Source organism: Bos javanicus, chromosome 27 (genome assembly GCF_032452875.1).
Source record: "Bos javanicus breed banteng chromosome 27, ARS-OSU_banteng_1.0, whole genome shotgun sequence".
Lineage (NCBI taxonomy): Eukaryota > Metazoa > Chordata > Mammalia > Artiodactyla > Bovidae > Bos > Bos javanicus.
This window is the reverse complement of record NC_083894.1, coordinates 38,900,324-38,922,374: the sequence shown is the minus strand read 5'-3', so window position 1 is coordinate 38,922,374 and position 22,051 is coordinate 38,900,324.

The following is a 22,051-nucleotide window of genomic DNA, read 5'->3' as shown; positions in this document are numbered from 1 at the left end:
ATATTTGGAATTTTCAAGTTTTGGAACTAGGTATTTTTGTCTAGTACTAAAAGTTTAAACATGTATTATCTGTAAAATCTAGATGTTGAAAAATATGTTAATTAAAATGTTACTGGCCAATACAATATCAGTCTCAAAGTTTTTTTTGAAAAGTTAGATTATTAATGGGGCTTTTCTTTTTTGCAGTAGAGTCTTCATTGAATCCTCTTTCTTGTCTCCCAGTTCTATTCTTTTACTTCCTTTTACTCTTTGTGGTAAGAAAGACTATGTGCTTCAAAGTATGTAGTTCCGAGTTCAATTCTGTGCACACTGGGTGAATCACTTGATGAGCCTGTGGCTCCTGTTCCTCCAGGTAAAGCGGGGCCCTGCCTAGATAAATACATGTCAGACCTACAGCACCATCTTCCCTCCCTGATGATGGGCCTTGTTCAACTCTGCTGCTTTATCTTGCAGGAGAGTCAGTCATGCCTGGTACTCTTGGGTGGAAAGGGTTTTCTCATATTCTGAAAAGACCATGCCAAGGGAGGAGGTGGTGGCAAGTTACATTACCCAGATCAAACTGTGGCTCAAGAAACGAAACAAGTTGCAGTTTTGTACAAATGAGTCCAAGTCATTTATGTATGAGTATCCTGAAACCCAGGCTTCCCAGGTGGCTCAGTGGTAAAGAACCCACCTGCCAATGCAGGGGACGCAAGAGATGCAGGTTCGATCCCTGGGTCAGGAAGATCCCCTGGAGAATGACATGGCAAGCCACTCCAGTACTTTTGCCTTGAGAATGCCATGGACAGAGGAGTTACAGTCCATGGGATCGCAGAGAGTCGGACACGACTTAACATATTCACACACATCCAGAAACCCATTTGTTTTTTCTTGGATATATTGATGACATGGGAGGAGAGGGGTGGCAAAATAGTTGAAAGATACTTAGGGATACAAAATTTAGCTTCCAGATAGAACTGGCGTGCATTTCTGTGCAAAGTTAACTTCTCTCCAGTGGAAATTTAAATGAGTGTTCTCTGTGGATTAATGATTATTGGTCCTGTTACTACTGCTGCTTAACAAATTGCCCTGAAGCTTAGTGGTTTAAATCAATTATTTTAGTTTGCTCACAGATCCTGTGAGTCTGTACTTTAGGAAGGGCACAGAGGAATGGTTCTTTTCTGCTCTCCAATGTCCCATCTCAGCTGAGAGAACTCCAGTGGCTCATGGTTACTGGATGGCCACATGCTAGAACCATGTAGAAGCACCTTCTCTGGCACTGTGTTGCTGAGCTGGGCCCACAAAGGGACAAGCTGCATGTGGCCTCTGCATGTGGTCTGGGCGTCCTCACAGCATGGGAGGCTCAGGGCAGTCATAGGTCTCAACCAGGGGCTCGGAATGCTAGGTATGAGGGTTCTAGCTTATACAGTGGAAATTAAAGCACCTTTAAAAAGAATGATGTTTTCAGGTGAAGGGAAATTTCTCTACAATCACAATGTTGAGCAAACACCACCTCCATCTAGGTTCACAATATTTTCATTCCCCTCAAATAAGACCCCACACACACTGAGCAGTTTAAATTCCCTGTCATTACCTAGCATCAGTCACATAGCATTTTTTTTTTTGCCACATTTTTTGGTTATAAGAATCCCAAAGAAAGGCAATGCCAAAGAATGCTCAAACTACTGCACAATTGCACTCATCTCACACGCTAGTAAAGTAATGCTCAAAATTCTACAAGCCAGGCTTCAGCAATACATGAACAGTGAACTTCCTGATGTTCAAGCTGGTTTTAGAAAAGGCAGAGGAACCAGAGACCAAATTGCCAACATCCGCTGGATCATCAAAAAAGCAAGAGAGTTCCAGAAAAACATTATTTCTGCTTTATTGACTATGCCAAAGCCTTTGACTCTGTGGATCACAATAAACTGTGGAAAATTCTTCAAGAGATGGGGATACCAGACCACCTGACCTGCATCTTGAGAAATTTGTATGCAGGTCAGGAAGCAACAGTTAGAACTGGACATGGAACAACAGACTGGTTCCAAATAGGAAAAGGAGTTCGTCAAGGCTGTATATTGTCACCCTGTTTATTTAACTTATATGCAGAGTACATCATGAGAAACGCTGGGCTGGAAGAAACACAAGCTGGAATCAAGATTGCCAGGAGAAATATCAATAACCTCAGATATGCAGATGACACCACCCTTATGGCAGAAAGTGAAGAGGAACTCAAAAGCCTCTTGATGAAGGTGAAAGAGGAGAGTGAAAAAGTTGGCTTAAAACTCAACATTCAGAAAACGAAGATCATGGCATCTGGTCCCATCACTTCATGGGAAATAGGTGGGGAAACAGTGGAAACAGTGTCAGACTTTATTTCTGGGGGCTCCAAAATCACTGCAGATGATGAAATTAAAACACACTTACTCTTTGGAAGAAAAGTTATGACCAACATAGATAGCATATTCAAAAGCAGAGACATTACTTTGTCAACAAAGGTCCATCTAGTCAAGGCTATGGTTTTTCCAGTGGTTATGTATGGATGTGAGAGTTGGACTGTGACGAAAGCTGAGCGCCAAAGAATTGCTGCTTTTGAACTGTGGTGTTGGAGAAGACTCTTGAGAGTCCCTTGGACTGCAAGGAGACCCAACCATTCCATTCTGAAGGAGATCAGCCCTGGGATTTCTTTGGAAGGAATGATGCTAAAGCTAAAACTCCAGTACTTTGGCCACCTCATGCAAAGAGTTGACTCATTGGAAAAGATCTGAGGCTGGGAGGGATTGGGGGCAGGAGGAGAAGGGGACGACAGAGGATGAGATGGCTGGATGGCATCACTAACTCGATGGATGTGAGTCTGAGTGAACTCTGGGAGTTGGTGATGGACAGGGAGGCCTGGCGTGCTGCGATTCATGGGGTCGCAAAGAGTCGGACATGACTGAGTGACTGAACTGAACTAAACTGAAGACACGAGGCCTTCCGGATTCAAGGGGCAAGAACTAGACTTCACTTTTATTTTTTTCTTGAACATCTTTTTGACATGGACCTTTTTTTTTTTTTTTTCAGTTTTCTCATGCATTCATTTATTTTTGACTGTGCTGGGTCTTCGTTGTAACTCAGGCTTTTCTCTAGCTGTGGACAAGGGGGTTGCTACTCTAGTTGCGGTACACGGACTTCCCATTGCAGTGGCTTCTCTTCATGGAGCACGGGCTCTAGTCCTGAGGGCTTCAGAAGTTATGGTTCCTGGGCTCTAGAGCACAGGCTCAACAGCCGTGGCACACAAGCTTAGTTGGAGCACGGCTTGTGAGATCTTTCCCAGACCAGGGATTGAACTTGTGTCTCCTACATTGGCAGGCAGATTCTTTACCACTGAATCACCAGGGAAGCCCCAAGACTTCACTTCTTGATGCAGAAATGGAAAGTTTCAAAGATATTCTCACAGGCATCTTTGGAAAATATAATCTGACAGTCAACCCTCTGGTGGCAAAAATTTACAATCGCGTCTCCTCCCATTCTGGCGTCAGGCTCAGCCTTGAAGACCATGATCGAGTCATCAGGGCAGATGCAGATGAGGCTTCTCAGGTGCAGTTTTGTGAGTACAGTTCTTTGAGTACTGTTCTTCTTGATGAGAGTCCTTGTAAACCATCATAACAAATTACCTTTCCCAACATACTCCACAGGCAACAGTGAAACGAGTGAAAAATCATCACTGTGTCCAGGTCCATTCACTACGGGACGAGCAAGAGCACACAGCACGCCTCGGTCCATCGTAGGTCTGCAATCCTGCGGGGCCCCTGTGGCCAGTTCCTTGGGGAGGCCTCAGTCCCATCTCATGGGCGTTATTTCCATGCTTCTTGCCTTTATTCTCTGGTCTTTTGGGTTCACCACATGCCTCTGCCGCGATTTTCATAACGGTTAAAATTGACCAAAGAAACAAACTTATTTTCTTATAAGGAGACTACAGCCCCATGGGAGCTAACAAATCTTTAAGGATTTTCCTTCAGGGTGAGCGTAGTTTTGTCCAGAGGCCTCCCAATGTATACCAGACACCTAGGCTCAAGTGCAGAGTTTCCCTCCCGATGGAAGTTCAGACTAGGTTCACAGCTGGCTGGGACTCTGCCATATTCACTTGTTAAGTAGGTGTTGAGTAAATACTTGTTGAATAAGTGCATAAATAGCTTCAGTTTCTGTCTAGGACAACAGGACAAATTCTTGTTCAGTTGCTAAATCATATCCAACTCACTGAGAGCTTACGGACTGCAGCACACCAGGCCTCCCTGTCCTTCATTATCTCCTAGAGTTTCCTCAAACTCATGTCCATTGAGTTGGTGATGCCATCCAACCAACACATCCTCTGTCAAAACCCACTCTCCTGCCCTCGATCTTTCCCAGCATCAGGTCTTTTCCAATGAGTCAGCTCTTCACATCAGGAGACCAAAGGACTGGAGCTTCAGCTTCAGCATCAGTCCTTCCAATGAACACCCAGGACTGATTTCCTTTAGGATGGACTGGTTGGATCTCCTTGCAGTCCAAGGGACTCTCAAGAATCTTCTCCAACACCACAGTTGAAAAGCATCAATTCTTTGGCACTCAGCCTTCTTTATGGTCCAACTCTCACATCCGTACATGACTACTGGAAAAACCATAGCTTTGGTTATACGGACCTTTGTTGGCATGATGTCTCTGCTTTTTCAATAGTCTGGCTAGGTTGGTCATAACTTTCCTTCCAAAGAACAAGAGTCTTTTAATTTCATGGCTGCAGTCACCATCTGCAGTGATTTGGGAGCCCAAGAAAATAAAATCTGCCACTGCTTCCATGTTTTCTTCTTCCATTTGCCATGAAGTGATGGGACCAGATACCATGATCTTAGCTTTTTGAATGCTGAGTTTTAAGGCAGCTTTTTCACTCTCTTTTTTCACCTTCATCAAGAATCTCTTTAGGTCCTCTTCACTTTCTACCATTAGAGTGGTATCATCTGCATAGCTCAGGTTGTTGATATTTCTCCTAGCAATCTTGATACCAGCTTGTGATCCATCCAGCCCTGCATTTTGCATAAGGTACTCTGAATACAAGTTAAATAAGCATGGTGACAATATAAAGCCTTGTTGTACTCCTTTCCCAATTTTGAACCAGCCTGTTGTTCCATATCTGTTTCAAACTGTTGCTTCTTGACCTGCATACAGATTTCTCAAGAGACAGGATAAGTGGTCTGGTATTCTCATCACTTGAAGAATTTCCCACAGTTTGTTGTGATCCACAGAGTTGAATGCTTTTGTAGGCAATGATGTAGATGTTTTTCTGGAATTCCCTTGCTTTCTCTATGATCCAATAAATGTTGGCAATTTGATCCATGGTTCCTCTGCTTATTCTAAATCCAACTTGTACACCTGGAAATTCTCAATTCACATATTGCTGAAGCTTATCTTGAAGAATTTTGAGCATAACCTTATTAGCATGTGCAGATTGTATTCATCAGTGGGATCGTACCAAAGTATGAACATTCTTTGGCATTGCCCTTCTTTGGGATTAGAATGAAAACTGACCTTTTCTAGTCCTGTGGCCACTGCTGAGTTTTCCAAATTTGCTGACATATTGAGTGTAGCACTTATAGGAGCATCCTTCGGGATTTGAAATAGCTTAGTTGGAATTCCATCACCTCCACTAGCTTTTTTCATAGTGATGTTTCCTAAGGCCCACTTGACTTCACATTCCAGGATGTCAGGCTCTAAAGTAAGTGACCACACAGTCATGGTTATCTGGGTCATTAAGGCCTTTCTTGTATAGTTCTTCTGTGCATTTTTACCACCTCTTCTTAATCTCCTCTGCTTCTGTTAGGTACTTTCCATTTCTGTCCTTTATGGTGCCCATCCTTGCATGAAATGTTCCTTTGACATCTCCAATTTTCTTGCAGAGATCTCTAGTCTTTCCTATTCTAACATTTTCCTCTCTTTCTTTGCATTGTTCATTTAAGGGCTTCTTATCTCTCCTTGCTATTCTCTGGAACTCTCCCTTCAGTTGGGTATATCTTTCCCTTTCTCCCTTGCCTTTCACTTCTCTTCTTTCCTCAACTATTGTGAGGCCTCCTCAGACAACCCCTTTGCCTTCTTGCATTTCTTTATTTTGGGGATGGTTTTGGTCACTTCCTCCTGTACAATGTTACAAACCATAGTTCTTCAGGTACTCTATCAGATCTAATAACTTGAATCTATTTGTCAGTTCCACTGTATTATCATAAGGGATTTGATTTAGCTTATACTTGAATGAGCTTGTGGGTTTCTGTACCTTCTTTAAGTCTGAATTTTGCAACAATGAGTTCACGATACGAACACTGGATCACTTCAGTTGACATTCCTTGATCAGCCACTTTCCACAAAGCACTATCACCATTAGAAGGGAGGTTCACAGGTGCTTTCAATGTCAGCCAAATCTTTCCTCCTCCAGGAACCCAGGCCTTTGGTGTGCATCTCAATCATCACCCCAGACTCCCATTTCTTTTGTTTAGGGTCTTCAGCATCCTTTTCTACCTTCAATGTCTTGGCTAAGGCCATGCCACCTAAGAAGCTGGCTTTCACTGACTTCAAATAGCTGGGTTTGGGTTCTGCTGCTGCTGCTGCTAAGTCACTTCAGTCGTGTCCGACTCTGTGCGACCCCATAGATGGCAGCCCACCAGGCTCCCCCGTCCCTGGGATTCTCCAGGCAAGAACACTGGAGTGGGTTGCCATTTCCTTCTCCAATGCATGAACATGAAACGTGAAAGGGAAGTTGCTCAGTTGGGTCCGACTGTTAGCAACCCCATGGACTGCAGCCTACCAGGCTCCTTCATCCATGGGATTTTCCGGGCAAGAGTACTGGAGTGGGGTGCCATTGCCTTCTCCATGTCCCACCATCTCAGAGAGCCTCAGGTATTAGGTGAATTGACCAGCTGAACTCTCAGACTTCCTGTGCCTACTAAGAGATTTTATTTGAAACAGTATTTATCAAGACAATTACATAACCATTACATCTTTTCCCAAGGCCTATTTGCCTGACATTTGCATTTCTAAGAAGGGCAATGCAAATGATTCTTCCTAGAACAAAGACCCATTTAAGCAGATTTTTCTCTTCATTCTTACATCTAAAGCAGCTTGAAGCTTCTTTCCTTAAAAAAAAAAAGAAAGAAAGAAAAAAAAAATTATCCTCTGCCATATCATATCTGTTATTCCCACCAGATGACCCATGTTGAGTGGGAGCCCACCACCACAGGGAAAGATGATTATGACTCCAACAGCCACCCAGCACTCTGAGCACCCAACACTGCATCTGTCATGTGAAAGTTCATTAATGAATGAACAACAACAGAAAACCCAGTTTCTTGAAAGCTGCAAGTACTTTCAATACACTCACTGTTGTTTTAAGAGGCTGCCCCAACTAAGAAATAAACCCCTTAAGGATAACAACTATCTCTTTTGATTTCTCTAATATAGGAAGTGAAGTGAAGTGAAGTCGCTCAGTCGTGTCCGACTCTGCGACCCCATGGACTGTAGCCTACCAGGCTCCTCCCTCCATGGGATTCTCCAGGCAAGAGTACTGGAATGGGTTGCCAGTTCCTTCTCCAGGGGATCTTCCCGACCCAGGAATCGAACCCGGGTCTCCCGAATTCCAGGCAGACACTTTAACCTCTGAGCCACCAGGGAAGCCCTGTCTAATATAGGAGTATTTATTAAAGGAGTAAAGATGCAAAAGATATTCAAGATGTTAAATATTTATGACTTTTCTGCCTACTGAACTGTAAATTGATTAGTGGCAAGAACTAGATCATATTTATGTTGGCATTCATGTCTCACTCTTACACCATCACATTCTCCGTCTCAATTTTCCTCTGCAAGTCTTCTCTTGAACTAGCTGTAATTTTTTTTTAATGATCAATCCATTCATTGCTTTAATCCACAAATATTTTGTACCTATTTGTGCATGAAAGAAACAACTTTCTTCTCACAGAGGGAATGAGTTGGGAAGATAAGATGAAGGTCAATAACTAAGAAACTTTTACTTAGGAAAGTTATCCAGGGGGAAAGGTGAACAGAACAGCACACATAATCATAGAAACTAAGGGAAGAAACTGAGAAGCAGAAGTTAATTGGTTAAATGTGGAATCTTGAAAAGTTACTAAATAATCACAACAGACATTTAAAGCTAGTTTCACTTTCACAAACCTGAGTCTATTGGACCTGTTAGGGGAAGCACAGTGAATGAAACTGTCCACTGTCCAGACACCATATCAACCACTGCGTGAGTTATTTTATGACAGGAGGACCTAGTAAGGAGCATGGAACTAATAAGCCACCACCAACCAGAAGAGTTCGGGCAAGGTCAAAAAGAGACAGCAATCTTGCTAGCATCAATCTTGGCGGAGCCTGTGTGCACCACCAGGAAGGACCCTGAGTCAGAGTGATTGGCAAAAGAAAACCTGAAAACCAGTCCCATCTCCATAAAACCCAAGACGATGAGCCACAAGGCAGGGCGGTCCTCCTGGGTTCCCTTACCTGACTGTTCTCTGCTCAGGCACCCTTTCCCAGTAAAGAGTCTTGCTTTGTCAGAATGTGTGTTTCCACAGACAATGCAATTCAGAGTGTCACACAGAGCCCACTCTTGGGCCTTGGAAGGGTCCCCCTTCCTGCAAGAGACCTTTCCGGATAAAGACGCACTGATGGGCTTTCTTTCAGTGGACCAGGCTCTTTTCCTAATTCAAAGGACTCAGAAGGAAATCATAGAAATAAACCAGGAAGAAGCTGGGACGTCATTAGTTACTGTGGCCTTGAGCAATGCATTTAAACCCTCTCTGCCTCAGTTCCCTATCTCGGTAAAAAGAATGATGGGAGAAGAGGCATTTATCTACAGAAATATTGTAAGGGTAAAACGAGATGATGTGTCTGAATGTGTTTTGTGGAGTATCAACTACCTCTGTTCAAGACCCACTGTACTAAGCACTTTGTAAGTCCATCTGTTCCTCAAAATTATCCTGGGAGTATCATTACACCTACTGTACAGCTGAGGAGGCTGAGGTTCAGAGGGCTCATTACCTTAATTTTAAAATTACCTGCTGTGGTACTGTGATTAATAGTAAGATATGTATATTAGGTCTTTGTTGTAGCTTCTGACACAGACGTCCTAAAATGTCTGGAATTTCCTAAGTGATGAGAACAATAAAGCTGTCCCAATATTCACAATAAACTCCTTTCAATGACCTTTGGGTTTATGCAAATTGGATGAATTTTGGAAAACACGGAGGAAGGGGGCTGGTTGCCAGGGGAACCAACCACATGATTAGAGGGTGGGAACGTTTAGTCCACTCCCCTGACCCCCACGGAGGACAGCAGGGCTGGAAGTTGACTCAGTTGCCAATGGCCAGTGACTTAGTCAATTGTGTAATGAAGCCTCCATATAAAACCCCCAAAAGCCTGGATCTGGAGAGCTTCCAGGCTGGTGAGCCAGAATGTGTCCCCATGCCGCCATGCTAGAGCCATGCTCCATGAGGAGAAAAGTTCTTCTCTTCTGGACCTCATCCCGTGTAACTCTTCATCAGGCTGCTGATTTGGACATTTCAATCCTTTGTAATAAATCTGCAATTTAGTGAGTAAATTTCTACTCAGTAAAAATCCTGAGTTCTGTGAACCACTCCAATAAATTAACCAAACCCAAAGAGGGGGTCATGGGATCTTCTGATTTACAGTCAGTGGTCAGAAGCATGAGTGACAACCTGGACTTGCAATTGGCATTTGAAATGGAGGGCAGCCTTCACCTACCAAGTCTGACGCTATTTCCAGTTAGGTCATGTCAGAATTGTGTTGAACTGTAGGGTACCCAGCTGGTGTCAGAGACTTGCTGGATGGTGTGGAGGAAACTAGCACGCGTGGAATTGGGTGCAGAGTTGGAACTGGTGAACTGAGTCCGTACCTGATTAGTAAGCTGTAGAGCAAAACTTTGAACTGCTTGCAAATGCCATCATCCATCTGTTATCCATGAGATCCCATCAGTGTAAAAAGCAAATGCTTTTTCAAAATCACTAAAATATCTTCTCTGAGAAGTTACTTGCTCACTAACAGAAAAGAAATGCACTTACAGACAAGTAATGCATCCTTTTTCTTTAAAGGAGTGAGAGAGACGTGAAGGGCTGAACACAAGGGATCTAGGTTAAGACACAGTTGAAAAGAACAGTTGATTTTGGAAAGAATTTTAGGCAAGGCAATTGAGGCAGGAAAGAAAAGCTGTAGAACCCTCAGGTAATTTGTTGGCTCTTAGCTCCTTCTTAAGATCTAGCAGAACACATAACTCTTTATCCAAAATGAATTTCTTGTGGTTTCAGTCATTTTTTGATTGTACTCATCTATTTCTCTAACAAACGCAAAGCAATAGGGGTGGGAATGATTTTCAAGTTTTATATTTTCCCCTTTTATATTTCCCCCAAATAAGCCTAAATAAAAAAAAGCATTTTAGTCCAATAGGTATTCCGCCCACAAAGGAGCAGCATTCAAAAGACAGAATGTTCCAGGCATTGGACTATATTCATCTAAATTTAAATTTCAGGTAGACTTAATATTATTAAAATGGAAATTGTGCAAGACTGTATGCTTTGGTAACTTGTTTTGTGAAATTAAATAGATTTCCAGAAACAGTCAAGCACTGGAGATATGCAGTTATTGTTTAAATCTGAGATAAAACGACGCCCACTTTCAAAAAGGAAAGAACTGTGAAAAAACTTTGTATCTTGAAAGATGAATATGAATCACAGGAATATGAATCTTACCCTTGAGGGGGAGGAAAGGGCTTTTCCTCTGGGGGCTGGAGATGAAGCATTTAAAAATAATTCAAAGCTCCAATTCTCTCGAAGGGCTTTGTGACTCAGAATTGCACTTATTGGACTTACAAATCGGCTTTCACAGATGTCTTGATTTGTAAACCAAATATACTGTTTGACTGATAACCTCACAGAGGCCGCAAATCGCTCGGAAATGCCTGAGAGGAACTTCCACTGTGTTTGTTTGTACTGGTGACAGAGGACCCAGGTGATGCAGTCAATCACAAACATGATCCTTATCAATAAGGCTGGGGCTGGACTGTCTCTGCTGCCCTACGCCTGGGACTTCCTTACTGAACTGGCACTCCGTTCTCCCCAAACCAAAAGGAAGGAGGAAAAGGAATACGGCAGCAAGACATGCTAGAGGCTGCGTGATGGAGTTTAAGCCGGGACTGGAAGCCAGAACTCAAAACCTGGATTCATTGGCTATGTAATTCTGGAGCTACCATGTCTCTGATGGTTCCCTTTCCCACGAGGCAGAAAAGTGGATAAGTGCCCAGTTCTGAAGTCAGACACATCTGGCCTTGAATCCTGTCTCTGCCACAAGCTGTCTGTCCTCTCTGAGCCTCAGTTTCCATAGCTGTGAAATCTAGATAATAATATTACCTCATTGTATTAGAGTTCTTCAGTGAAACAGAATGAATAGGCTGTGTGTGTGTGTGTGTGTGTGTGTGTGTGTGGAGAGAGAGAAGAGAGAGAATAGAATTATAAGGAATTAACTTCTGTGATTATGGAGCCTGACAAGTCCAAAATCTACAGGATGGACTGTCAGGCTGGAGACCCAGCAGAGCCAGTGTGCTAGACTGAGCCTGTAGGACTAAAGAACTAAAGCTGCAGATGAAGTCTGAAGGCAGGCTGGTGGTGGAGAATTCCTTTTTGCTCAGGGGAGGAGAGCAAGAAGGAATTCTTTCTCTATTCAGCCTTCAACTGACTAAATGAAGCCCACCCACATTTATGGAGATCAATCTGTTTTATGCAAAAACCACCAATTTAAATGTTAGTCTCATCTAATACATCTTTACAGAAATATTCAGAATAAAGTCTAAGCAAATATTTGGGCACCCAATGGCCAACTCAATTTTACACATAGAATTAACCATCACATGCATGTCATCCTCACAATATTCCTATGAAATGAGTACTACCTGTGAAGCTCATCTCCCAAGCTCAAACAACAAATAGTCATGTGTCAAAGAGGGACAAAGTCAGGCTCCCTTTGTTCTCAAAATATTTAAAAATTAACCGCTTCTCCTCAATGTCTCCTCCATATATATATTCAGTCATGGCTTCTTGATAAGACATCTAAATGTATTCAACCAAGGAAATGTATAGTGCCTGCTCATTTCACCTTCTGACAGTTCCACCGTGATTTCACCACTGAGATAAATGAAATTGAAAAGTGGTTACCTAATCCCCCGCTCTCAAGAATCTTTCTACTTTAATGATTACATCCTCTTATTTATTCCCTCCTTTGAAAGATCCTTCTCTGATTCCTAGAATGAGAAAAGGGAGGAGAGAACAAAGTGAGGAGGAGAGAAGGGAGGAAAGAAGGAATCACAGGAAAACACAACAGGTACGTAATCAACATAACCACATCAATAAAACAGGCAAACAAGACCACTAGCTTTCCCTGGATTAACCCTAAAATCTATAAACGAGGCGTCTGGGGCCCTGGAGAGCAATTGTAAAAACCTGTTTTGAACACCCAGGCAAATTACCTTGCTTGTGGTTGTAGAAAGAACAGATATTTGTACCTCAGAAGAAGAGCTATCCACAGTTACACCCTCTGGTCACTGTGGAAACCATAGCGTTAGAGGAAGCACTCTGACTGAAACCGCCCACCCTGGCCAGGCACCATAGTAACCATTTGCATGCGTGGTTTTAAGACAGGAGGTCCTGGTAATGAACACGGAACTAATAAGCCACCACCAACCAGAAGAGTTCACGAAAAGTCGAAAGGAGACACCACTCGTCCGACCACCTCCCAGAATCCTTCTCTCTGGCGTCCATCTTGGCTGATCAAGGCTTGCCCCACCAGGAAGGACTCTGAGTCAGAATGATTGGCTAAAGACAACCCAGAAATTAATCCCATCACCATAAAACCTGAGGCTGCAAGCCCCATGGCAGAGCAGTCCTCCTGGGTTCCCTTACTCTGCTGCTCTCCACCCAGGTGCCCTTTCCCACTAAAATCTCTTGCTTTCTCAGCACATGTGTCTCCTCGGACAATTCATTTTCAAGTGTTAGACAAAAGCCCACTTCTGGGCCCTGGAAAGGGTCCCCCTTCCTGCAACAATAGCAAGCCTTGTCTTTCATACCCACACGACGCCCTGCAGCTTGGGACTCTCAGCCCTGCCAGCTTCCTCCAACCCATGAAGGGTGAGAACAGTGACTCTCACAGCCTTTCTGAGGGCCGTGGGACTGCTCTCCAAGATTACTGACTGTCATCATGCCGTCTTCACATATTCTTTCTTCCCCAGCATGAAGCCATTTGAGATCAAATTGTGATCCATGACTACATTTCCACATTCCTTCTCATCTGAGGAAAAATCTCTGGTCTTGGTGAAATGTACTTATAATCCAGTTTCAATTGGATTCAACCAGATTTATAATCCAGTTTCAATACATGGCTTTCATTGACTCAATACTGGAAGAGATCTCAAAGGTCTATGGTCCAACTTTCTGCTTGCTGCTGCTGCTGCTGCTGCTAAGTCACGTCAGTCGTGTCCGACTCTGTGCAACCCCATAGACGGCAGCCCACCAGGCTCCCCCGTCCCTGGGATTCTCCAGGCAAGAACACTGGAGTGGGTCGCCATTTCCTTCTCCAATGAAAGTGAAAAGTGAAAGTGAAGTTGCTCAGTCTTGCCTTTAGTGTGTTATATATATTGATGGTGGTGGTGGGTCACTCAGTTGTGTCTGAATCTTTGTGACCCCATGGACTGGAGCCCACCAAGCTCCTCTGCCCATGGGATTTTCCAGGCAAGAGTCTTCCCAACCCAGGGATCAAACCTGTGTCACAGGTGAAATCTTTACTGCTGAGCCACTGGGGAAGCTACACACACACACACATACACAGACATACACATATATATACATACACACAATGGAATATTACTCAGCTGTAAAAATTACTGAAATTCTGCCATTTTGGCCACATAGATAGACATAGAGAATATTATGCTTAGTGAAATAAGTCAGAGAGAAACAAATACAGCAGTCAGAGAATTATCATTAGAGATTCTTAGATATGAGGAGAGGTCAGGCATGCTCTAGGAATCTCAAACACAAGTATCAATTCAGATGATATTTTACTATCCACCTCACTTATCTGTGGAATCTAAAAATAAAACAAAGGAATGTAGGTAGCAAAACAGCAGTGGACTCACAGATACAGAAAACAAACCAGTGGTTATCAAAAGGAGAGGGAAACAGGGGGAGATTAGGGGTATGGAATTAAGAGACACAAACTGCTGTGTATAAAATAGATAAGCAATAAAGATACAATATATAGCACAGGGAATTGTAGCCATTATCGTGTAATAACTTTTAATGAAGTATAATCTGTAAAAATCACTATGTTGTATACCTAAAAGTAATATAATATTGCAAATCAGCTATATTTTAATTTTTAAAAATTACTACAAATTCCCAGTCAGGTGGTTGTTTAATGCATCTTTCCTTTTGCAATCTGGCCAAGCCAAGTAGGCCACGTCCACTTAGAAGCAGTGATTAGACCTGCTCGTCACCTCACAATGAAAACTCGGAGTGAAAGACTCCAGGGTGTAGTCAAGACACGCCCTTCATGCATACAAGGCGAGGGTCACTAGGAACACTGGAGTTCCTAGTATTGGAAAGATTCGTGAAAAAATAAAAACTCTGAAATTTTAGAATCTTGACGGACTTAGGAAAATGCGTTCTTTTTTTTTTTTTTTTTTTAACTAAATTCTAGATCCATAAGATTTACCTGAATTTTGCAAACAGTGGGACTCTATCAATTCTTCTTTGTGACACTGTGCTGAGCAGACATTAAGTAGTAGAGATCTAAATGACTGCTTTGTCTCATCTAAACTGGAGAACTTTGACTAAGTCACCGTGTATCAGAAGGAAACAGTCTCAAAGACAGGATGTGGGAGGAGCAGGGAAGAGGAAAACACTGGCACACATTCCAGATTCCAGACCATTCCCTAACAGGCCTTGTCTGCTAAGGATCCAGAATGATAGGTGGGGCACTTAATAGAAAAAACAAAAACTTAAAATACAACAAAATGAAAGTAAAGGCTGTCAGAGTCAAGCTCATTCAAAATAAAGCCTTTAGTGTACTTTGATCTCCAGATTTAAAAAGTAAAAATCTGCTAGTTACAAAGGTCTGTTTTTCATGCTTTTGCCATGACATTAGAAACTCCATTATCCCAGACTGACATTCTTTTTCATTACCCGAATGTAGGGAGTCTTAGCATAGACAACAGTGAAGAGAATTATCGTTAAGAGATTCTTAGACATTAGGAGACATCATGCGTGCTCCAAGAATCTCAAGCACAAGTTTCAATTCAGATAATATTTTATAGACAATATTTTAGATTTGTTTTTATCCAATGTAAATATAAGGTCGACAAACGCTGAATGTTTTCAGCTACCAACTATGCCATAGGGCCATACTTAAAGAGGAAAAGAAATAATGAGGGGAAATGTTGCTTTTGACTTAATTTTGACAAAAAAAAAAAAAAAAAGAAGAAGCAATGCACTCACTATATGGAGAAACTGAAGAGAAAGGGGGCACTCTTGTTTTTTAATCTCATGTTGAATTAATTGTACTTAGTTCATGACTTTCATCTTTGGTCTGGACGTGGGAGCAAGATGGCAGAGCAGGAGGACGTGAAGCTCACCTGCCCTCATCAAAACTACGACATGTACGATGACTCCCACGGAAACTGGCCTGAAGACTCATAAAATGACTTCTAAAATCACAGCTCTAAAGAAAAATCCACACAGAGTCTGGTAGGAAGAGAGGAGAAGCGATCTGGTTGGGACTCACACACCTAGTGTGTGACCCAGACAAGCAAGGGTATCTCGGGCTCAGGGAGTCTCCCTGAGGATTAAGGGATCTGAACCACATATTAGGCAACCCAGCCTTGGAGCCAGACATCCAGTAAACAAGCCCATCAACGCGGTGTGAAAACCAGGGGGGGTTACTGGAGGGCTGTAAGCACCTGAGACCCGCCTGCTGCAAGTCACAGTGTGAAGGCAGCTGACAGCAAATGGCCTGGTGCTCCGGCCAGCTGGCCAGGCCCACCCCAGCACCGGGCTTCTGCTCCAGACCCTCTTATGCTGGTGCTGCTCCAGGCTAAGGCAGAGTCTACGTGGCCAACACCACCTCCATGCACGCTTAGACAGAATGGAATCTGACCAGGGAGGAGGCAGCCATGGCCAGAGCAGGCTTCCACATGCACACACGGGAGCGAGCAAAACCAGCTTAGCAGTGCAGCTTCAAAACCTTCAGACCTGACCAAGCCTCTGACCAAGGTGCTCACGCATCAGCACAAACGTGCAGCCCCAGGCCCCTTTGGGGCCCAGCCATGGTATCATGTGCACACGTGTGCTCAGTCGTGTCTGACGCTTTGCGATCCTGTGGACAGTAGCCCACCAGGCTTCTCTGTCCATGGGCTTCTCTGGGCAGGAAGACTGGAGCAAGGTGCCATTTCCTATTCCAGAGGATCATCCGACAACCCAAGGACTGAACTGCGTCTCCTGCCTCGGCAGGTGGATTCTTTACCACCGAGCCATCGCAGAAGCCCCACAGTTATTCTTTATGAATCTATAATGCTATCCTTTGGAAAATCTTTCTATCTTGGGCAAGATTCCTGAAAACCAGGATACTCGTGTGCTCACTTCCTTTGATCGTTGTAACAAATTACTGCGAGCTTGGTACCTTCAAATGACACACGCCTTTGCCCTTACAGTATGGAGGCTGGCGGTCTGGTATCAGTTTCACAGGCCCACACTCACTCCAGAGTCTCTGGGGAAGAATGGCTTCCTTGCCTTTTCTGATTTCTTACAGATTCCAGTCCTTGCGTTCTGCAGCTTGTGGTCCCTTCAGAGCCGTGTTGCATGCGTGGTCAATTTGCCCCCTTCTAATTAAATATGCCTCTTCCTTCCTTTTAGAAGGACACACCCAATTGTATTCAGGGCCAATATTCCAGTATGACCTCCCCATTGCAAGACCCGTAACTCGATCCCGTCTGCAAAGACTCTTTTACTATATAAGGTAACATGTACAGGCTCCAGAGATCCGCAACTAACCATCCAGCCACTGCATCCTGAGCCCTGTGCTGGCACCGCCAGTTGTCCACAGCACTCGAGAGTGTCTGGAAACACGACAGGGAACAGCTAGCTACACGTGGCAATACGCCTCCCTCTGAATTCCATGCCTGGGTGCAATGGCGGTCCCCTCAGATGAGACTGTATATGTCCTAAGAAAGGAAATCAGGTAGGAAGTTTGAATCCCACACACTCATTTTGAGGTGGGAGAGTGAGCTTGAGAGATGGAGAGACTGGGAAACAAGAAACTCATTCTCTATGTCTAGCAGACAAAACTGCACCCCAACTTTCTACACCCAGGCCCGGTGTATCTGTGCCCACTGTCATCTCACATATGCTTAAGAGATTTCATTAACTTCTTCTTTTTTTTTTCTGCACTATGTGATTTGCAAGATCTCAGTCCCCCCACCAGGGATTGAACCCTGGCCACACCAGTGAAAGCCTGAAGTCCTAACCACTAGACCACCAGAGAACTCCTGAGATTCATTGAAAGAAAAAAGTGAAAGCGTTAGTTGCTCAGTCATGTCCCATTCTTTGCAACCCCATGGACAATGGTCCGCCAGGCTCCTCTGTCCATGGAATTCTCCAGGCAAGAATACTGGAGTGGGTTGCCACGCCCTCCTCCAGGGGATCGTCCCAGCCCAGGGATCGAACCCAGGTTGTCTGCATTGCAGGCAGATTCTTTACTGTCTGAGCCACCAGGAAAGACCCTGAGATTCACTAACTTTAACAGAAAGATTTTTATACTTCTACATTTCATCCCATTTGACTTTTCCTTATGAAACTAGTGATTTTCTGGGACGAAGAAGGCCCTTGACCAGCATTAGTACCAGTGCCTCCAAACCAGGCTCAGTTTCTCTTTCACGTCATGGTGCCCTTAAAGTCACCCAGTTCAGTTCTGTCCACATTCAGCAAGGGGCAGGATGACAGTGCAGCGTGAACTCAGAGCAGTAGAAAAAAGTCACTCTGGCCTACAAATGACTCAGAGTGAAGATAATTTTGATTTAGGAACCCTAACATCCATCTATAAAAGTCTGCTTTCTGTTGAATGTTTTTGTAGCAGGGAGGACTGGAGAATCACCAGAACTGGAATTTCTTCCCAGTGTTCCCATTCCTAGATACAGCAGACCCCAATATCTTGAGTTCGTATTCAAAATTTTAAATGAATAATCACAGAGCATTAATCAAAAAAGTCATTTTCACATCTCAATAAGTTGCCTTCCAAAAATTATGAATGACGTATGCTTATATTTTACACAAATATAAGCCTGCATTTTCAGACATATGAGAGTCAAAGGAGCCAGGAAGCCTGGGTTCCAGGCTGATTCTAGTCTGGTTCTAGGACTGCTGCTAAGTCGCTTCAGTCATGTCCGACTCTATTCGACCCCATAGACGGCAGCCCACCAGGCTCCCCCATCCCTGGGATTCTCCAGGCAAGAACACTGGAGTGGGTTGCCATTTCCTTCTCCAATGCATGAAAGTGAAAAGTGAAAGTGAAGTCGCTCAGTCGTGTCTGACTCTTAGCGACCCCATGGACTGCAGCCTACCAGGGTCCTCCGTCCATGGGATTTTCCAGGCAAGAGTACTGGAGTGGGGTGCCATTGCCTTCTCCGGGTTCTAGGACTAGCCTTCATCATTTGACAAACATATTGTCCCCATCAGGACCTCACTTTCTGTGGCTGAAAAGTGAGTTGCACACACTGAGTTCAATAACTTTCTCTCATTGCCCAGTATTATGTGATTTTATCCACAAATCAAAAGGCAATAGATAAAGGACAATTACTTAAGAGCCTAAATACTTTTTAGCTGGGTTTATCACGTAAAAGGTATTTATCACTCAGCTACATCTACACAGACACTGGATTCATACCTTTCATTTACATTAGTCAAGTTGAGGAAAATAATCTCCTTATATCTCTGCAGCCATAGCCAAAGCAAATTACAAGCCCTTTTATAGTGACAGCTTCTATAAATCTTTGCTACCTACCTTTTGAAAAATACTTACATGTTTAAGACAAGGCAATACATCTATTAAAATAAAGGCAATGTTGTTTTGATAAAAGGAATTTCACCTCATTAGAAGTTTGGAGAAGGAAATGGCAACCCACTCCAGTGTCCTTGCCTGGAGAATCCCAGGGACGGGGGAGCCTCGTGGGCTGACGTCTATGGGGTCACACAGAGTCGGACACGACTGAAGTGACTTAGCAGCAGAAGTTTAAAAGTTACCTTGAAGACCTTGGTGAAGATGTACACATACTATATTCAGCCTTGAAAAAAATATGGTACAGGATTTCATCAAAAAAGGCTATTTAAACATTTAAATTATTATAGGGCTGGCAAATTTTATCAAGGATAAGTAAATTGTTCAAATCAGAGGTTGGAAACTACAGGTCAAATCTGCCTGCAGATGTTTTAGTTTGCCTCAGACAGAATCCTAAAAATACCAAAAATTATTTAAAAGACTGAATTTGGGTTGATCTTGAAAAATGAGAAGGGGCCGGGCTGGCCCCGTTCTGCAGCCCCCAAGGCCCACCCACCCCCATCATCCCACCTCGGGCACATCTCTCCTTCACATACTTCGTGCCATTGTAGGAATTCAGCGCGCTCCCCATGTCTTGAACAAATGAACAAGGCACAAAGAATAAATACTTAATATTTATGAACATGATCTGGAGGCGAGAACACAGGAATTTCTCCCCTCTCATTATCTATGGCTAGCTCTTTCAAGTTAGAGAAGCGGCAAGCAGACAGGGACAAAGGCGGCAAGACCTCTCCGGACTGCTCTGGTTATCTGCGGTCTTTTGTGCTTCCAAACAAGTTTTAGGATGGTTTTTCCTCTATTTCTTTGGAAAATGCCATTGCAATCTTGATAAGAACGGCACTGAAGCTGTATATCACTTTGGGAACCTTCTTTTCATTTGCTTATGGCTGCATTCATTCTGCATTGCTGCACATGGGTCTTCCCTAGTTGCAGTGAGTTTCTCTAGAAACACACTCTCTGGGCTCAGTGTGCGGGCTGCTCACCTCGGTGGCTTCTCTTGTTCTGCAGCGCCGGCTCTGGGCACATAGGCATCAGGAGTTGTGGCACCCGGGCTGAGTTGCTCCAGGGCATGTGGTATTCTCCTGGACCAGGGGTTAAACCCCTGTCCCCTTCATCAGCAGACAGATTCTTAACCACTGAGCCACCAGGGAAGCCCCAAGATTATCTTTTTTTTCCTAAAGACTAGTAATTCCTTGCATTAAATCTAGGAATTCATCCAAGAGGCCTAAACGAAGAGTTACCTAAAACTGGAGAATTAAGAACAACTCAAAAAGCTTTGAAATGAAAAGGATATGACTGTCAAGATATTACCTTCAAAAGGAAACACATTAAGAATGGCTTCCGTTACATTGATTTGAGCATTTGACTGCATATCTAGCTTAATAATTGACGAAGTATAAAGTATGAATGAAAATTTTCTCATCCATAAGTAATCCTCAAGAAGGTGAAAAACAATGGCTCTCATGTCTGCTCATAACATTCCTGGACAAGAATGGATCTTCACAAAAGTTAGAAGACGAAGGTTTCTCAGAGAAATGTTGCCTCCAAGTTGCTGTGGCTAAGTCGCTTCAGTTGTGTCCAACTCTATGCGACCCCATAGATGGCAGCCCACCAGGCTCCCCTGTCCCTGAGATTCTCCAGGCAAGAACACTGGAGTGGGTTGCCATTTCCTTCTCCAGTGCGTGAAAGTGAAAAGTGAAAGTGAAGTCGCTCAGTCGTGTCTGACTCTTAGCGACCCCATGGACTGCAGCCTACCAGGCTCCTCCGTCCATGGGATTTTCCAGGTAAGAGTACTGGAGTGGGGTGCCATCGCCTTCTCCGTGCCTCCAAGTTAAATCTGGTTAAAAACAAACCACAGTGCCCCTGCGCTGGCGCTAAGGGAATTAGAAAGATGGGAAGTTATGTTTTCTGCCCTCAAAGAACTTTTAGCTTAAAGGGAAGAAGGACATACACATGACTAACTGATCAGTGAGAGGGTGATGAGGGCAAAGCGCTACTGGATCGAGTGTTTCCGGGGACACGTCACAGGAGAGGCTGGCCTCCGAGCAGGCATCACAGAATGAAGGGTTTGTCTAGTCTTTGTCCTGGGTTCCTGCATGGAGTTTCTAAAACCCTTGGGATTTCCTAAGCTATTTATGATTAAAGTATTAAATTAAACCCTTGGATTACTCCTGCATTTGTGCTAAAGAGATGACTCAAGATGGGGTGGTCACCAGAAGGACCAACCGTATGATTAGAGGAACGGGGCTTTGAGCCACAGCATGCCAACCCAGCCTCCAGGAAGGTGGGCCGGGGACTGAGTCTAGCCCTGCGGCCAGTGATCCAATCATGCCTGTGTAATGAAATAGCACTGAACGGTCAGGACCCCCAAGCTCCGAGGCGCTTCTTCGCTGGTGAGCACCCGATGCTCTGGAGGGTGACATGCACTGTTTCCATGGAGAAAGGGTGTGGAAGCTCCGCAGCCGGGACCCTCTCTTCACGTGCCCAGCTCTGATTTATATCCTTAGAAATAAACCTTCTGTCCCAAGTACAGTGTTTGCCTGAATTCTGAGTCATTCTACCAAATTGTCAAGCCCGTGGGAACCTCAGATTTTAGAGCCCAGTTGGCCAGAAATCTAGTGGCTTGGGAACCCCTTAACTGTGGCTGGTGTCTGATATAAGGCTTTCTTGTTGGGGATCACACACTTTATCTTCTGGGGTCCACAATAACTCATGTTTAGTGTCAGAACTCTATTGCAATGCAGGAGATGTAAGAGACGCGGCTTTGATCCCTGGGTGGGGAAGATCCCCTGGAGTAGGAAGTGGCAGCCCACTCCAGTCTTCTTGCCTGGAAAATGCCATGGACAGAGGAGCCTGGCGGGCTTCAGTCCATGGGGTCACAAAGAGC